This window comes from Phyllostomus hastatus, unplaced genomic scaffold (genome assembly GCF_019186645.2).
Source record: "Phyllostomus hastatus isolate PE091 unplaced genomic scaffold, TTU_PhHast_1.1 phas_contig_1048, whole genome shotgun sequence".
Classification (NCBI taxonomy): Eukaryota; Metazoa; Chordata; class Mammalia; order Chiroptera; family Phyllostomidae; genus Phyllostomus; species Phyllostomus hastatus.
In genome coordinates, this window is record NW_025333513.1 from 2,552,214 (window position 1) to 2,571,866 (window position 19,653).

The window sequence follows — 19,653 nt, forward strand, 5'->3', positions numbered from 1 at the left end:
GTAATAAATGTCTGTTGGGTAAATGAATAAATCTTATTCCTCCATTGTCCTCATTCCCAATCTTCCTTTCAAGTACCAACCAATGAACATCCAAAGCTGTACACCTAACTGGTTACTGGATGGACTTACCATTAAAGATTCCTATTCTAGGAACAGAAACTTCACGTTCCCAGAAATAGCAGGTACTTTCCAGCTCTAGCAATGAACTAGCCAGGGCTTCTGCTGCGTGGGAGGGATTTTGTTCTGCCTGGCAACCTCAGGCAGCAGGATCAGAAGCTCCTTACCCACAGAAGCCTTGGCTTCATCCTGCTCGCACCCTGCAGCTCCACATCTGTCCCAAATGTCGCAAAGGTGAAATACACCCCTGGAGGGGGGAAGGCTTGCCTGGCTCTTCCCCTTCCCACCAAATGTCCTTCCTGTGTTTATACGATGGGAATTGTAATTCCTGTGTCTCCCAACCATGGAAACTGTATGTAGCCCTCGTGGAAAATGATCTGTTAAACTTCTGTGACATCCTCAGCACATTTACACCCCCAGGCTCATAATCCTTTCATTGGGAAGGCCTCATAAAAATAATAAAGCGAGCAGTCAAATCTTACATTATAGAAAAGGGAAGTGGCCTGAAATGACACAGCTAATTGTCTGTGTCAGAGCTGGGAGGAAAAGTTGGGCATCCATTGGCAGTACAGGTAGACGCAGAAGACCTTGGGATCTTAAAGTGTCCCCGAAATCTGTCATCTCAGGAGAAACTGCCAGGTACACCTTATTTCAGGGACACAGGAAAATGTCTCCTGACAATCAAGGTGGTCATCCTGGACAGACAAACCCTACAGGTGTGGTCTGTCTGTAAGCACAGGTGTTGGTGATGCTGTTGCCCCAGAGTTCTAGTTCTTTTCAGTCACCCCTCCTATCCTCCTATCCCCGTAACACCATTGGACTTCCTCTTACTCTTGCCACTGACATTCGGTATCTTCCCCACTCAGTCATGTTTTGTTTTTGTTCCAAAGGAAAACATGAATGGAAAGGGGGAATCTTAAGAAACTCATGTCTTTGGAGCCCCAAACACCCCCACCTCATCTGCTCTGCTCGGTCTTGAATTTCAAGTCCTTTGTGCCCTAGCCGAGTGGGGCAGCCACCAAACGGCAGGGGTGAATCAAGAAGAGGAAGAGTAAAGTTGTCAGAATTTGGGAGGGGGGAAGAAGTGACTTAGGGAATAAGGAAAACAAGTATCTGCCATTTTGGGTGCTAGTGAGTGAAAGGAACACCCATTTATTTGAGTCTGATGCCATCTAGTAGTTCTAGGAAATCCTGGGTTTTCTATCTAGAGTCTTAATGGACTCATGAACTTTAATAATTCAATAACAATAACAATCGGTTATTGAGTCCTTCCTGTGTACTACTGCTGAGCTAAGTGCCTGGATATATCTTCTTATTTTATCTTCAAGATAATTCTATGTGGCAGGTATTGCTGTTCCCAATTCTGGGAATGAGAAAAATGGAGATTTTGAAACGTTACTAACTTGCCTGGGTCACACACTAGGAAAAAGTGACCTCTGCCCAACTTTACAGCAAAACTCTTCAAAACAGTTGCCTATACTTTCTGCATCCACTTACCCTTCTATTATTTTCTTTTTTAAAAGAAGCTATTTATTTGAGTAGGCAATATACTAATGTGGTTTAAAATTTAAGACACAAAAGGGTTTAGAGGAGAGCCTCACTCCCATCCTTCCCCACAGTGCGCCAACACCCCTGGTAGGTGATCCATACCTGGAGCTTTATGTTACCCTTCCAGAGAAATTAATGTATATTTAATCATATATGTGTGTATATGCTTGCTTTCTATTTTTACATGTAGCAACTCCCTGAATTCCTTGTTTTGAGCTTAACTTTTTAGATTTCAGAAATACATGGTTTTTTAAAAAAACAGTAGTACTGTATTTCATTTAACCTGTCTCTTGCTATTGATGAATAGTTAGGCTATTGGATGTTTTTCACTCTTATAAGTAATGTCTTGCATAGACTTCGTAAAACACAAAGAAATTGCAAGATGTGCAAGAAATTCACAACAATAAAACCCTGATGGGGGAGTTGCTGAGTCCAGGTGTACTATATATATAAATTTTTAAAGGTTTTATTTATTTTTAGACAGAGAGGAAGGGAGGGAGAAAGAGAGGGAGAGAAACATCAATGTGTGGTTGCTTCTAATGTGCCCCCTACTAGGGACCTGGCCTACAACCCAGGCATGTGTCCTGATTGGGAATTGAACCAGTAACCCTTTAGTTTGAAGGCTGGTGCTCAATCCACTGAGACACACCAGCTAAGGCCAAGTGTACTATATTAGTAATATTGACAGATATTGCAGAATTGCCTTACTAGAGATTGTGCTACTGCACAGTTCCATCAGCAATATGAGGTTTTCTGTTTCCCCACATTCTCACCAACACAGTTTTGTTAACTTTTTAGATTTTTTCCAGTCTTATGGATAAAAGGTAGCATCATACTGTAGTTGTCATTTGATTTTCTTTTATTACCACTTAAGAACTTGGAAGAAAAAAGTAAGCTCCAAGCAGCAAAGCTGAGAAACACACACAGGCACAACAACAAACAGCAGCAATGACTAGCCTGTCTGACATATTGGCAAATTAAACTGGAAAATGACAAGTGACTGTGACTATAAAAATCACTAGCAATAATGACTATTAAATTTAAGAACAAAAGGGACAAATCACAAATAACATGAGAATGGGGCAGTAAAGTAAAAGCGTTATAAAATTTTTGTCTTGTTTGGAAGGAGGGTAGAGGTATCGATGAACTTCAATTGTTAGTCAATTGTTGCCAAGTTGTCATGTTAAAAGTGCAGGGGTAACTCTTAACTAATTGGATGTAAAACTCCTAAGCCAGTAGGAGGACATTAGAGATTACTTAAAAATTTAATCTATTTACTATAAAGCATGAAAGGAGAAGAAAAGAAGCAAAGAGACAACATAAAATAAAAAGCAAAATGTATGATAATGAAAACAAATCCAGAAACCCTGGTAATGACAACAAATGTAAATAGCTTAAATTTAGGAGTTAAAAATTCTCAGATTGTATTAATAACATCACCAAGTCCAGTTATATGCTCTTCACATGAGTCACAAAAAATGCCCTAAAGACATGAAAAGGTTAAAATAAAACATGCAATATGATACACAACACCAACAATAACAGAGGACAGCTTGTGAAGTTACACTGACATTTAAAAAGATAATCTAGTGCCCTGGCTGGTATGGCTCAGTGGATTGAGTACCAGCCTGCAAACCAAAAGGTCACTGGTTGGATTCCCAGTCAGGGCATATGCCTAGGTTGCTGGCCGGATCCTCAGCTGAGGGAGCATGAGAGGCAATCACACATTGATGTTTCTCTCCCCGCTTTTCTCCCTCCTTTTCTGCAAAAACAAATAAATAAAATCTTAAAAAATAAATGAAACAATTACAGCCTAAGACCAAAGGCAATTGTAGAGACAAAGATGATCATTGCATGATGATAACAAGAAGTCACCAGAATATTATACAAGTGTATTTAAAGTTTCTTCATTGAAAGTAGAGAGCACAATTTTCAAGTTCCAACAAAACAAAATAAAAAGAGACCACTTTTGCCCTGGCTGCTGTGGGTCAGTAGATTGAGCACCGCCTGCAAACTGAAAGGCCGCCTGCTCAATTCCCAGTCAGGGCACATGCCTGGGTTGTGGGCCAGGACCCCTGCTGGGGGCATGGGAAAGGCAACCAATCTATTATTTCCTGTTCATTGATATTTCTCTTCTCTCTTTCTGCCTCTTTTCCCCTCTCTGTCTAAAAGTAAATAAATGAAATCTTTAAAAAATAGACCAGTTTTTATGGCACAAAAAACTTCAATAAATTCCTAAAAGTAGGAATGACATAGATGCTACTCTCTGACCATAATGGAACAAGGTAGATAATAATAAGAAAATCAGAAAAAAATAAATACTCTGTTCCACAAAAAATCAGAAAGGATAAATGTGCTTTCACATCGAAACTTTAAAAAATTATTTCTCTCTTGACCAGAGAGAGAAATTTAAAAAATAAACTAAGAAAATTCTAGAAAAATGACAAAAATCACATTTCAAAAATTTTGAGATATAGTTAAAGCAGTATTCAGAGGAGAATCCATGGTTTTATTTACATCAGTGAAAGGAAAGAACAAAACAAAGTAAATTAAGTGAAAAGAACAACAAGATCAATTAAATGAAAGCAGGAGTAGGTAACAAAGATAAGAGCAGAAATTAAAAAGTTAGAAAACTAAAGAAGAGTATAACGCATAAATTCAAAAACCTTAACATTATTTTTCAGTAAGATAAGTCTCATCATAAAAAAAAGTAGAGCAGTTGCAACTAAAGAAAATAAGAAATGACAAGGACAAAATAAATACAGAAACAGAGGAAAAATCACAAGAGACTACTTTGCTCAATATAACTCTCTATCAAAACCACCCCCTACAGAGGTATATCAATAAAATAATTTCCATAGAAGAAATAGAGAAAATTGTAAAAGAGTTATCCCCAGATACTTAGGGAATATAATAAAGTCTTTAAAGAGAAAAAAGGGATAATTCCAATTCTAATTAAATGGCTCAATAGCATAAAAGCATTCTTTTGATGTAGTAAGTATAATATTAATGTTAAACTATGACAATACACAACAAATTATAAATTATTAATATCAATGCAAAAGTTCTAAAAATATTGCAAACAGAATTTAGCACAGATTTAAAATAAACTCATCAGGACCAAACTGGGTTTGTTCTAAAAAACCTTTCTGAAGTTCATGATATTATAATTTCAGTAGCTATTTCCTAGGAACAATGAGTTCAAATGGACACATCAGCAAGACAAAAGGCCACATGCATTCACTTTCCCAGGATGAGATGACAGACAAAACCATCACAGGAGAATTGTGTCATGTAATACACACAAATCAATACGTGGGTGGATCCATATCAGACATCATATCAAAGGAGTGATTGCTGCTTAGAACCCAGAACCTTTAGTTAGTTCCTCAGTTCCCAAAAGGATTCTTTGGGTGAGATCATGAGTTTGCTTCAGACACCCCAAACTCCACCTACTTCTGTTGTTTCTTACACCTTTTCCTTTTTACCTTCCCCTCATGTGATGTGTCCCTCTGGTTTGGAGCTCCAGTCACCACTGAGGGACAGTTCAGGGCTTTGAACTGGCAATGTTCTTAGCCTAGTACAGTGCCTTCAATTAAACTGTAGCTTAACACATAATGTTCTCTAAAGATATGTTTAATTTCCTGTCTAGTTATCTCAGAATATTTTTCTAACTTCTGTAAGGCAGCTGATGTTTCTGGTAATAAGAGAGCATAGAAAGAGGAACATGAATTTAAATGAACAGTTTATTTAAAATTTAAGGTCACCAAAATAGCAACTGAAGGGGTAATTGCATCAGGTAATAGGGAGAATTATTGTTAGCACTATCAAGAAACAACCACATGTATCACACCCAGCTCCTCTCACTCCCTAAGGAATGGGGGGAGAAAGAGGAAGAGAAATGTAAAACATGAGCCAGAGTGAAAAATCACAGAAAGCCCATATTTGTATCAGGTAGGGCTCTTGGCTAAAGTCAGGCAGGATGAGATCAAAATGCCCCACCTTTTTTCCAAGCTCATATTGTACAAGTAGAGCACAACAACAAAAATGTGGGAGAAAGGAACCAGGCCACAGCCTCTCCCTTTATTAGCTGTCTCCCCAGAACTGCACATTCTCTCTGATAAGCCTGGGGAGCCAGGCTGTAGACATTGACACTTAAGTGTGGGCAATGACTCCACAGAGGCCACTGGCAAGGGAGATTCACAGGCTGCTTTGTTTTCTCTTCTTAGTGCCTACAGATAGACTGTGCCATTCCTGCTTGTGATACATGAGACCACTGGCTTCCTTCTGTAAGAGAGAATATGTCGGAGGTCTGTCCCAATACCAAATAGTTATAATAAAAATCTTCGGTTATTTTGCCTCTTTGTGCACCCTATCATTAGAGACGCTGAACTTTAGAAATAAAGTTTTCCTGGGTTCTCAAGTAAGAAGTACAGTGCAATGGAATGAGAACAGCCTAGGGACTCACTGTGATGTGACCTTCGGTTCATTCTTTCATTACTTCATCTATAAAATGGGGTCATAATAGTATGTACTATGAAGGACTGTTGTGATGATTCTCTCCCTCTTCTCCTCTCTGTCTTTCTCTCTCCCTCGTCCTCACATAGTCATATAGTGCTTAGAAAACTGTCTCATAATAGCAGTCAGCAAATATTAGTTCTTATTATTATGATGTAGGCAAGTTTGATCTTAGTGTTTATGGGCCTTGGAAACATTTACCTCAGAAGTAAGAAGGAGCAGTCCTCCTAACCTTCTGGATCAGCATCCATATCCTCCGATCTTCCCTCATCACCCCTTACCATCTGACAACTCCTTCTCTTCCCTCTAAATCCAAATGCAAGCCTCCATTTAATTTCTATTCCCTAGGCCCCAATTTTTCTCCACTCCCCCTGGTCTCTGAGAGCAGCTGCAGAAGCCCAGCCAGGGTAGTGCCTGCAGGGAACAGAAAAGGTTTAGTCTTATGTCTCATCCACCCTGTCAGGCTTTTACTGTGTCTAATAACCTCATTCACTCAGCCTCAAGTCAAATGTTTTTCTCCATTGTCAAATGAGCTAACATATACCAGAAAGACTAAAGTAGGTGTGGGGAAGAAGGGAGGAAGTTAAAACTCAGGAGCTCGAGCTCCTTCTGTCTGTTGCCATTTTACTCAGCTTCACACATGCCCTCCCAAATGGGAGCAACACAGCTATCCACCTCCAGAAGAAGAATTCACAATCAAAGGGCATGTGCTCTGCATTGTGTCTACTGTTTTGTGGTTTGTGGACAGACTTCTTTTATTCATGAATATTCAAATCTACCTGAGGTATGTGGTCGGGGTGGGTCAACATCTTGTTCCTCTCCTATGTTAGTTAGGTCAGGTTAGACCAGGCTGTGGTAACAAACAACCCCTAGTACCTTAATTAAGCAACAGTTATCTCTCATTCACACGGTATCTGTTGTAGGCTTGGGTGATTCTCTGGGTAGCTGCCCTCCATGATCACTCAGCTAATTAGACTACTTTTATACTCTCATTCCACATTTCAACACAAGGCTGTCTTGGTTGACTTGGGAGGGGAAGAGAAGAAGAATCATGCAATGGTAGTTTCATTTTTTTTACCAAGAACCTTTTTTCCCACTAACCATTAGCTAGAACTAGTCACATAGTCCCAGGAGGCTAGGAGGTATAGTTTCCCATGTGCCTAGGAAGCCGAGGACGTTTTCCACTTCTCTGCATCTTTTCCTTTGTTTGTCATGATCTTCAAGAGAAGAACTTATTCTGATTGGTCAGATTCCAGAGCAGGACATGTTTAGTAAGAGTTTGGGGGGTGGTCATAGTACATTAAAAGGTTCCATAGTAGCATTTTACTTCTCTTTTCTGAATCCATTCCTGTTACTTTGAACAGAGTCCCTTTGTGACCCAATCATCTTTCTTCTTCCCACAGCACTGGATGTTCTTAATTCTTCAGGATTTACAGTTGGCCGGTGGCACAGTGGGATTTAAGAGGCAACGCGAGACCTAACTTGGGGTTACATGCTTCAGAGAAGCTTTCCATAAGACTATTGGATGTTAGGGATTTGACCAGCTAAGTGTAGAGTAAAGCTTTGATTGACAATTTGCTATTACTATTTATGGGTCAAGCTTTCCCGAGGTCATCACAGCATATTTGGGAAGGCATCACTCAAGTATTCCTGAGTCTCCTGGTCAACTATCATAATCCCACCTTACCTACCCATCAAAGCCTGTGTTCCTTTAGCGAAAAGAAGAAAAATTCTATTGCATTTGCTCCCATCAATGAAGTAGTTTGCATACGTATTTATTGTGGATAACAAGTATTTTTTCAGGGATTCCAAATAAACTTTTTTTGTTTCACTGTTTATCTCCTCTGTTGTCCACATGTACTGGGTATTTTGAATCCTAAAATTCTGCTTGTTAGGCCAATTGTATCAAACATTAACTACATCATAGACTCTTTCTAGACTAAGTTAAAATTACTCTTTTTGTGTGCTTGGTCATTACAAAGCTAGCTTCATTCTTCCTGACATTACAGTAGATTGTTTCCCTGTCTCTGCACTGAGGTTATTGAAGTCTGGAGGACAAGGGACTTGTCTGTTCATCATTGTACAACCCATGGTATTGAGCACAGATAGCTCTATCCCAAATACATGATAATACACTTACTGAGACACTACTTTGGTGAAAACAGACTCATGCTCTCCTTAGTTATCAAATATATTTTATTGCAGCTCTTTGAGCAGAAAATCTTGCCTTATTCTAAAATGACTTCATTGAAGTCATACAACTGGAGCTTCCTAATTTCTCTCTTTTTCTTCCCAAATCTGCCTGTGTTCATTCTTGCATGTGAAGAAGTATCCCTTTTTATGACCATCTCTCTCATTTTTGGATTCTATTCAGCATTTTGGGAGAAATTTCTCCTTTCTTCTCTCTTTTTTTTTTTATCTTCAATCTCTCTTATCTACAGATGTCCTCTACTTGTTTCAGAAACTGAAGTTCTTTCCCATCTTAAAAGTAATTTTTGCCTGGTGTTGCTTTCCTCTCAAGTGATAGTCTCATCTTTTCTTTCTTTCTTTTTTTTTTTAAAGTACTTATATTTTATTTATTTATTTTTTAAAGATTTTTATTTTTTAAATTTATTTTTAGAGAGGGAAGGAAGGGAGAAAGAGAGAAACATCAATGTGTGGTTGCTGGGGGCCATGGCCTGCAACCCAGGTATGTGCCCTGACTGGGAATCGAACCTGCGACACTTTGGTTCGCAGCCTGTGCTCAATCCACTGAGCTACACCAGCCAGGGTCATCTTTTCTTTTCTTTTTACCGTATTTTTTGGACTGTAAGACACACTGTTTTTACCACAATTTTTGCTTCAAAATTTTCCCCCATTTTCCTCCTCTAAAACCTAGATGTGTCTTATGGTGCAGACCCCAGATGCACCTAGGTTTTAGAAGAGGAAAATAGGGGGAAAACTTTTGAAGCAAAAATTGTGGTAAAAGTGTGTCTTATAGTCCAAAAAAATACAGTATTTGCAAAATTTGAAGGGCTGTTTACATCTACTGCCTTCATTTCCTCATTTCTAATTTACTTTTTACTCTTTTGAAATACAGCTTCAACATTTAACACTCTATGTCTTAATGAAGTTTATTGGTGCCTCAATAATCATAAAATATAAACATGTATTTTAATATTTTATCCTCTTGAACATTTTTACAGCATTTTATTCTCTTGAGAATCCTCTCTTCATGTCCCCCCTGCACCCCGCTTTTTGTGGTGCTGTTTGGTTTATAGGAAAGCATATTTTCTAGGTTATTCCCACATTCCTAGTCTCTTCTATTCTCTGATAATCGCTTTACTAACTGGTCTTAAGGCATATGCTTCAGAATTCTGTCTACTTCCTTCTTAATTAACAAACTCTCTGTTGGCAAAGTCAACCAACCCATAGGTGAGGACAGGCCAGGGACATGCCAAATGAGGACATCAGGATACATAATAAACAATCTGCCCAGTTCTTCTAGTACCACCTACTGTGTAGAACATTTTTTTCTTTTTTTCCCAAACCATTTTCCACATACCTAAACTACTGTCAGTGATTCTGCAGGTAAGCAATACTCGATTGGTATAACACAACTTTATGAAACTATTCTACCCAGCACCTAATGATGCAAATCTTCTCTATCTTGATTGGTTAGCAATGTGGGGAGTTTCCAATCTGGGAGAGGCCAGCAAGGTATACACTTGATGAATAATTTTTGACTGAGCTGTGTAAGGGCAAGCCCCATTCTGAAGAGGTTGATGGTTTTCCTGTCCTGTTTTTTTCCTTCCAGAATGGGTTCTGGGTGGGTTCCCTGGGTGGTAGCTCTGCCAGTGCATCTAATCAGGCTGGATTCCTCTATGACTCAAGGCAGAGACTGGTAAAAACAGAGTGATTTTTTCAGGCGTGTATGCAATAATTGATATGGGGAAGGGATTCCTTTCTGTGTAGGTTCAGGCTACAGGCACGACAGGGAGTGGCTTCTGGCTTTCAGGAGGGTGTTCTTCCCTTTGACAGAAAAGTGTTTCTTCTTACCTCTTTACCATACACACTGCTGGGAAAGGGACTTCTTGTACCAGAGCCACAGATTCAAGGAGTAGGGAGGCAGGAAGGGCAACATTTTATTTTGCTTACCGTTTTTATTGCATCAAGGTCAGTCAGGAGGCAGTCTGAGAAAAGCTGCCATTTTTCGTGGGGAATTTGCTCTGATGATCATGACTGTTTCTATATTTATTCAACTGGGTTATATATGGACACAAGAAATTGGAAACAGGTTGCTTCTTTTGCATTTGTTAAGACCATGTTATGTGGTTAGAATAGTACCACACAATTTTGAGAAATTAGAGAAGTTGAGTACATTATCCCTGTCTTCAGGTTACAGGGTATATGTATTTATTGCTGTTATTTTTCTAGCTGAGGAGATAGGCTATGCAAATCTGAAGCAATATTACACAATGAAAACATATTTATCAGCAGAAAACAGGATAATGTGCTAAGAATGAAATCCCTTTGAAAGTCTCATTAATGACAAAAGAGAAAAAACCTGGAGGTTGGGGTAGGGTGGGGTGGGGTGGAGAGTGGGTGGGAGATCATTGTTCTTAGACAATAGAAACCTCTTTGAGATTATAATGTCCATTAAACAACACAGATGAAAAACATCCAGCCCAAGTCTTAATCTGAACCAGAGGTATGGCAAATAAAAAAAATACCGTATTTTGCCATGTAAATGAGCAGCCACATTTTTGACCCAAACTTTCAGGGAAAAAAATCTTTTGTTTTAATTTTTTAATTCAATTATTTATTTATATTTAGAAATAAAACTGATTATCATATTCCAGGGCATTATTTTGTATAAGGATATCGTTATCGCTTTCTAGAGTTACACTTTTAATGCATAAGTATAAATAAATTAATTAAAAACATATAGATATGGAATTATACTCATGTATAATGCACATCCCTATTTTTCCCTAAAAAATTTGGGCAAAAAGTGCACATTATATGTGGCAAAATACGGTATGTTTTTCCTGATTTTGACTGTAAGAGGGAATAGAGAACTGGAAGTGAGAGCCTCCTCAGAAATTAGCTGTTGAGGGAGAGAGGACTGTGGCTGACCCAGGAAGGATCCTGCCGCCCTGACAGCTCAGCTCAGTGGTTCCTGGAGGAGGCCTCTGAACTTGGAAATGAAAGTAAATTTACAACTTAAGATCAGTAACAATGATCTTTCAAGTCTCAACTCCAATGCCCTTTCTTCAGGGAGATCTTTCCTGCCAACCTGCATTATTAACCACCTGAATTTTCTTTTATTATTGTTCTCAAGTGTACAGGAGGGAGTTACTCTGACCTAGTGAGTTCACAGACATTGCAGTCATCAGTCAGTGAAAAGACTCTCTCCTCCCTCCCCTTGTCTCCATTCTCACCCCTCTCTTTCTCAGATATCCATTTTAATAGGTCTGGTATGTCTTTAAGTATGAGGGTGGCCTTTAAAATGTAACATTGTTTATTCTTTGCACATTTAAAAATTTTAACAGATGTTACTGTGCATTGAATTACGTTTTCTTTTTCTCATTTAATACTATGCTTTTGAGCTCTCCCTCAGTGTTGCTGGATGTGAACCCAAACCCAACCCTATCAACGGGGAAACAGGTCAGGGAGGGTCCGCGTCTGTTTCTATGTCAAACAACTGGATTTAGAACTAGAACTCATACCAACTGAGACTACCCCAGAGCCATTTGCCAGTATGTCTCTTAAACTTTTCCAGTTCTTGAAATCTAAGACAAATATCACTCACTGTCTTAGTCTGTTTGAGCTGCTATAACAAAATGCCACAGATTGGGTGACTTATAAACAGTAGAAATTTATTTCTCACAGTTCTGTAGGCTGGGAAGTCCCAGATCAGGCACCAGCGTGGCTGTGTTCTGGTGGAGGTTCTCTTCCTGGTTCACAGCTGGTGCCTTCTCACTGTGTCTCACATGGTGGAAGTGGTGAGGGATTTTTCTGGAGCTGTTTCTATAATGGCACCAATCCCATTCATCAGGGCTCTACCCTCATGACCTAGAGCATCCCCAAAGGCCCCACCTAATGATACTATCACCTTTGGGTTTTAGAATTTCAACATACGAATTTGGGAGGAATATAATGTTCAGATCATAGCACACTGCTCTACAAATTAGCCACACTTTTTCTTAAACAATCCATGAGGACTGATTGAATAGCTTTGAAAAATTAAATTACTTTGCAGAACATAAGCAGATTAGAAATGAGGTATTAAAGTTAACATACTGCCTGGTGCTGAGCTGTGGAACAGTGGGCTGGATATATTGGAGAAAAGTAGAGCTTCTGTAGTAGTGGATATGCTCTGCAGACACAACTGCAACCTGGGGCACCCTTCCCTGTGGGGAGAGAAGGTGAGGCGGAGGGCGAGGTCTGGTGGGATCAGGGATCTCTGGCCATCATTCTTCTTCCTTATCGGGAAATTTCTAGCTTCAGGATAAGTGGATTAGGAGCCAGGGAGTCTGTGTATAAATTCTGTCCCCTGTGACTCACTCATTATCCTCACAGATCAGTTCACTTGATTTTGGTCCCAGGTCTCTGGGTTCTCAGGGACTTTAAGGGCCAGTGTGATGTCAAACATAGGGGGTAATTGTGGGAGTGTCTGCTGAGGCCTACATCCTTGCTGGGGTGGGGGCTGGGAGGAATGACATGTTTGGTTTTGAGATTTTCTCACATTTCCCGTTTCTGAGAGCATGATCTGGGAAGAGATTAGGGAGAGAGCTAGTCCCCAAAGAAACTCCAGAGTTGGCTTTGTGGTTTTCCCTCATAATGTCTCAGTTTTCTCTCCCTTGCTAGTGCAACCAGAGGTGACAGTGTATCTGGAAATACCCCCAATGCTGCGCCACCACAGTGTGCTGCTGTGCTCCGTGACAGGCTTCTATCCAGGGTACATCAGGATCAGGTGGTCCTGAAATGGGCAGGAAGAAAGAGGTGGTCAGGTCCACTGGCCTTATCAGGAATGAAGCCTGGAACTCTCACACAATGGTGATGCTGGAAATGACTCCAGAACTGGGAGGTGTCTACACCTGCCTTGTTGATCACGTCAGCCTGTTGAGCCCTGTTTCTGTGGAGTGGAGTGAGAATCTGGGCCCGACTCAGGGTCGTACTGACTGATTAGGGGCCTGTGTTACCTCCACACTCACCTCAGTCACAGCACTAATTCTTTTCCCCTGATCTGAGGGAGTTAGGGTGTCACTGGTGTCCTTGAGGCAAAGTGGGAGAAAACATGGTAGATATCTACCCTTAATCTTCCAAGAAATAAGGAGGTCTAATCACCTTGTCACTTACTTCCAGCACTGGGAGCCAGTATCCTCTAATACTTTGGTCTTGGTGTTTAGGGTACATTCTTATGAGCTGTAGGAATCTATAACAGAAACTCCATGGGTGCAAACCTTGCTTTCAAAGAACCATTTCTAAATTTATTTTCTCCAGATAGCATTGTATTGCTGTCCAGCACCGGTTCTGGGATTTCAGGAAGGTTCACCAAACAGTGGGAGCTTTTTACGGACTTAAAGGCATGTTTCCCATAGGAGCCCAATCTGAATATTCTTGGAGAAAGATGCTAAGCAGAGTGGCAGCCTTCCTGCTTGGGCTGATCTTCCTTCTGGTGGGTTTGCCATCTGCCTGAGGGCTTGGAAAGGTAATGAGTCCCTGGGGAGGACCCTGCCACCCATCCTGTGGTTTCCTCACTTCCCAGTTTTCCCAACATCAAAAGTGTGAGGCAGGGGAGGGTGACTGTACTTCTCAGGGATCTGTAGGACAGTTTTTTCTGAAGCCCAAACCAACAGGGGTGGGCAGAGTCATGATGCACATCATCTGCTGCCTTTCAATTAATCACAACATTTAGTCTTCATTGGGGCATCATGTTTCTTCCCTCACTTTCATTCCAAGATAATGTGGATACTCAGCTGTCTGTGTAATTTCTTCCTGGTCTTTCAGATGGTTCTCTTAGTCCTTTGGCCAGAGTGGGACATCGTGAGGAAGAGATGTAAGGTGGCTTTGGCTGGGAGGCACCACCTGCTGAGTCCCTGGAATGTGAAGGTGGGGGTCACTCATGAGACTTTTATCACTGTCCCTGCAGGTCTCAGGAGCTGTTTGTTCTTCTACCACAGAAACACCAGGGTCCTAACTGAAGCTTCGCCACTGAAGCCTGAAGTAGCACTGAGTGGCGTGGGCCAAAGTAAAGGGCACTCATGAGGTCAGTGTTCTGGAACAACCCTTTTCTGTGAGGCCTTGGAGGAGTACTGAACTGTTTCTAGATTTGTTGGGTTCTGAGATCATGCATCTGTCATCCTTCTGCCCTTCTTCTTCCTACTAGTATATGTCATGAGTCCCTGTTTCCAGGACAGTGTCTAGAAATCCGCTCAGACCTGACTCCTTCCAGTCCCAGACTGTTTACTTTTCTGTGGTCCAGCCTTAACCCCGTAAGTGGTCATTCCCCAGTCTTCCTCTTCCAGCTGCAGTCTCCACAGTCTACACAGACAAATGCTCAGATGGTCAGTTTTCTTTTCCCTCTTAAAAAAGTTTTAAAAAGTAAAATAAAATTGAGATACAGATAACAACACAAATGTACAATTTACTAAATCATTTAAGACAAAACCCATGTAATGCCCACCCAGGTCAGGTAACAGAACTTTACCAGCCACTGCAGCCTGTGTGCTGCAGGCCAATCAAAGGCCCTTCCTCCTGTGGATGATAGTCATATCCTGACCATGATGGGAACCAGTTTTGGATATTTCTTTAGCTGTCTTCTATGTCTCTTATACTTCACAGGTTTCTCCTCCGTGCCTTTCTTTTCCTAATGATCAATATGTAGGAAAGCCTGAGCCATTTGACTTGTAGAGTTTTCCGTAGTCTGGATTTTGCTGATGACAGATACCAGGGACAGTTTAACACATTCCCCGCTCCCTCTGCAAGTCAACATCTGGATGCAGAGGCTGGATCAGGCTTAGCTTGGGCTCCTTTAGAAAGTCTGTAGGGGGTGGTGTGGGTTTTGCCACTAGGAGCACAATGTTTGCTTGTCTGTCTTTTTGTGATGTTAGGAATCACTGATGCTCATTGCTGAGGTCCCTCGATTCACTGGGGATTGCAGGTTGGGGGTATTCTAATTCTAGCCTTCCTCCATTTATATGCTTTATTGCAGCATCTAAATAATGTTTCTGTATTTTCATGTAACATTGGTATTGAAAAGTCTGATGATAATCTAATTATTAAGTCATTCTTTTTGCTGGGATGCCCTGGTGATATTTTCTTTTTTTCTATTATGTTCAGAAATTTTATTAGAATATATATTTATTATGTTGTTCATCTTTAAAAAATTTTAGGAATGTTTTGTAGAGTTACATTCTTTTAGTATTCCCTTTGGGTTTTCCTATTTGGGGACTCACCATTTACATGTTAGGGCTTTTTTTTTCATATCTTCAATATTTGTCATTTTTCTTGAATCCTTTAAATCTCATTTCTTTTTCATTAAAAATTTTCCTCCTTTTCACCTTCTCTCATTCTACTGAGGTCTTCTACATTATGTTTATTTGTTCTTCTGTTCCTTCTAGTTTACTCTTCATTTCTGAAATGGATTTAAACATTTTTCTAATTATTTTCTGAGTATTACCATCATACTTCTGAGATTTTCTAATTCTTTAAAAATTATTATTTTTATTTGATAAATTGACATTATATCTTGTACATTTAGGGTGTAGCTGTGTTGTTGTGATTAATTTTTATATTGTAGCATGATTGTCACTGTCATTATTTTATATCTTCTAATACTTTCTTAATGACTTCGAGATTGTTTTGAAATAGATTATAATTTAGTATTTTTGGTAGCATAATTTTTCTGGTGTGCCTTCGTTGTAAAGATTTTATGCTGCTTTCCACATTTCTTCTTACTTCCATGAACTTTGTATGAGATACAGCTTTCACCCTCTTCTGTTGCTCTGCCTGTACGGCATTCAGTGACCTGGGCTTTAGAAGGAGGCACAGCCAGGAGCATGTCCTTGACTTTAGGGAGCTCTCTCTTCTGTTGTTTCTTGTAGCACTTGACAATATGAACGCTTGCTTTTTGAGAGTTCAAGTTTCTACCTCTTACTTTGAACTTCCCTCTCTCCTTGTCCCTATCTGGCTCATTCTCGATTCTACCACCTCTAATTTTTCCTTGACCTAGGGCACTGCCCTGGGAAGGTGCCTGGAGGGTCAGTTTAGAGACTTGGAGTGGGTAAGACTACTCCATGCCCTTCTGATCTTCCCCAGGGCCACTGTGTCCACCTGATTTTGGAATGGGCAGACCCTCCTCCCAAATCCTCAGTTTCATTTGCTCTACTTGCATTGCTTTGCTGTGGTTTTGGAGGAGTGCCTGTCGGCTGGCTGGCAACTACCATATCCTCATGTGTGGAGTGCCTGGTTGCTCCCCTGCATGGCAGAACAGACACCAATTCCAGGCAGACCATGTGACTCTCAGTGGTTTGTCCCCACCAACTTGTATTTTAAGGTTCATGGAGGTACCCTATCACCTAGTTTTGTTGAAAATATTTTTAACATACTTTTAAAAATAAAGCTTTCACAAGTATACCTCAGAGATATTGTAGGTTTGGTCCCAGACCACCACAATAAAGTATCTCAGTAAAGTGAGTCATGTGAATGCTTTGGTTTCCCAGAGCATATAAAAATAATGTTTCCACTATACTGTGGTCTGTGAAGTGTACAATAGCATTATGTCTAAAAACAATGTATGTACCTTAATTGAAAAATACTCTGTCGCTAAAGAATGCTCATCATCACCTGAACCTTCAGTGAGTTGTAATCTTTTTTGCTGGGGGAGGGTCTTGACTCCAAGTTCATGAAAACATGGTATCAGAATCACAATAAAGTGAGACCTGCCCTTATTCTGACATAATTATAGATTCACATACACTGATAAGAATAATTTAGAGATCCCAGGTACGCTTTCCCTGTTCTATCTTGTAAACTGTCCCGACCTGGGTGTGGACACTGATGTGGTAGAGACAGAACATTTTCATCACCGTGATTTCTGCACCTTGCCCTTTTACAGCCACACCCACTTCCCTCCCTTCTCGCCCCTCCCGTAACCCCAGGCAAACACTAATCCTTTCTGATTTCTATAATGTCACTTCAAAGTGTTATATAAATGGAATCAATCATACAGTATACAATCTGGGGTTAGTTTTCCCACCCAGCCTAATTCCCTGGAGAGTCAGCCAGGTTGTTGCTTGTGTCTCCAGTTTGTGTTTTTATTGTCGAGTAGGATTTCATGATATATATATGTGACCGTTTGTTTGCAGTGTCTGGCTGTTATGAAACTGATGAAACATTCACGTGTATATTTTTGTGTGATCACAAATCTTTGATTCTCTGTGATAAATGCTTAGGAATATAACTGCTGAGTTGTATGGTAGTGGCATGGTTAGGTTTTAAAGAAGCTTCCCGAATGGCTGTACTGTATCATGTTCCCACCAGCAGTGTCTGAGTAATCCCATTTCTCTGCATCTTCACCAGCATTTGGTGTTGTCCTTATTTTTAATTTTAGCCATTCTGATAGGTGTATAGTGATATGCTATTTTAGCTTTAATTTGCATTTCTCTAATGGCTAATGATGTTGTACATCTTTTCATATCCATACTCCTATTGTATACATCTATATATCCTCTTTAGTAAAATCTCACTTTATGCTTTTTACCCATTTTCTAATGGATTGCTTGTCTTTTACTGCTGAATTTTGAAAGTTCTTTATAGGGTCATCCCTTGGTATCCATGGAGGATTTGTTCCAGGACCCTCCACAGACACCAAGATCCATCGATGCCCAAGTCCCTTATATAAAATGGCACTTCATATAACCTACCCACATCCTCTCATATACTTTAAACCATCTGATAATACCTAATACAATGTAAACAACCCTGTAAATGGTTGTTACACTGTATTGTTTAAGGAGTAATGACAAAAAAAGTCTGCCCATGTTCAGTACAGATGCAATAATTGTAAGCTTCACTACATTGTAACAATTTGGGGGGAATATATTTGATTGTGGTTGGTTGAATCTGCAGATGCTGAACCCACGGATATGGAGAGCCAACTGTATTATATCTAGGTACTAGTCTTTTGTTAGTTCTGTGATTTGCAAATAGCCTGTAATTTGTCTTTTCAAAGAAAGGGAGAGGAACATTGATGTGCATCCATCAGTTGCCTCTCACACGCTCCCAACTGGGGACCTGGCCTGCATACGCCCTGACTGGGAATTGAACCGGTGACACTGTGGGTCTCAGGCTGGCACTCAATCCACTGAGCCACACCAGCCAGGGCAGCGCTGCTTCTTTCTGAAGGAGCATCTTTCTATCAGTCTTGCTTTTCCACCTGCAGGCTGACGGAGGACGGTGGAGCCAACAACACACGAAACTACCCTTTGTGCTGGCTAAAGGCGGTGGTGATTTTATGGCACCCCGAGCATTTCACATCCATGAAGTAGGAATTGGGGCTCTGCACCAGGCACTTCTTTTAGTGTTTCCTCTTCTTCTGGAGAGGGATGAAGGAGGTTGTTAATGAGAGGCATGTTCTTACGTGGAAATCACTTCCAGAAATCTTGAGCAATTTTTAATGGTATTGTATTTTTAAATTTTGGTGTTTGTGAGTTCATTGCTAGTATATAGAAATACAGCTAGTTCATCTTTGTGTGTTTATCTTGTATCCTGTGACTTTCTTGAACTCACTTTTAGTTCTAATAGTTAATGTGTAGATTCCTTGGACTTTCTGCATACACAATAGTGTCATCTGAAAAAATTTATTTTTTCCTTTGCAATCTGTATGCTTTTAATGTCCTTTTCTTGCTTATCTGGCTAGAACCCCCAACACTATGTTGAATGATGTTGAATGAGGGAGAGGAGAGATCCTTGCTTTGTCTTCAGTCTTCAGGTGAAAAACATTCAGTGTTAACTGCTAAGTATAATGTTAGCTATTAGGTTTTTGTAGATGCTCTTTATCAGGTTGAGGAAGTTCCCTTCTATTCCTACTTTTCTGAGCATTTTGTCATGAGTAGGTATTGAACTATGTAACCTAAAACTCCATACATGTACCTCATAACTCAAATGATACTTTTCTTACAGCTGCTTTTTCTACTGGTTGTCAAATAAGTTAAATTCTTTTCATTAACTGTCTGCATAAAGTCTTTGAACATGGACTCTATGTCATATATTTATTCCCTTTCAGGTTTCCAACATAAATTGATACTGTTTCATCTACTTAAATGCTTATTTTGGTCTATGCTTCATACAATTTAATTTTTAATTTTAATTTTTAAAAATATATTTTATTGACTATGCTATTACAGTTGTCCCGGCTTTCCCCCTTTTGTCTCCCTCCATCCAGTAACCCCCTTCTCTCCAGCAATCTCCCCTTAGTTCATG

General features: G+C 40.1%; 2 pseudogenes; one reads left to right on the top strand and one right to left on the bottom strand.

Moving 5' to 3' along the window:
• The first annotated feature begins 9,980 nt into the window (after nucleotides 1-9,980).
• Nucleotides 9,981-14,231, top strand: LOC123816135 (annotated as a pseudogene).
• An 897-nt stretch (nucleotides 14,232-15,128) lies between these two features.
• Nucleotides 15,129-18,803, bottom strand: LOC123816140 (annotated as a pseudogene).
• Nucleotides 18,804-19,653: the final 850 nt, after the last annotated feature.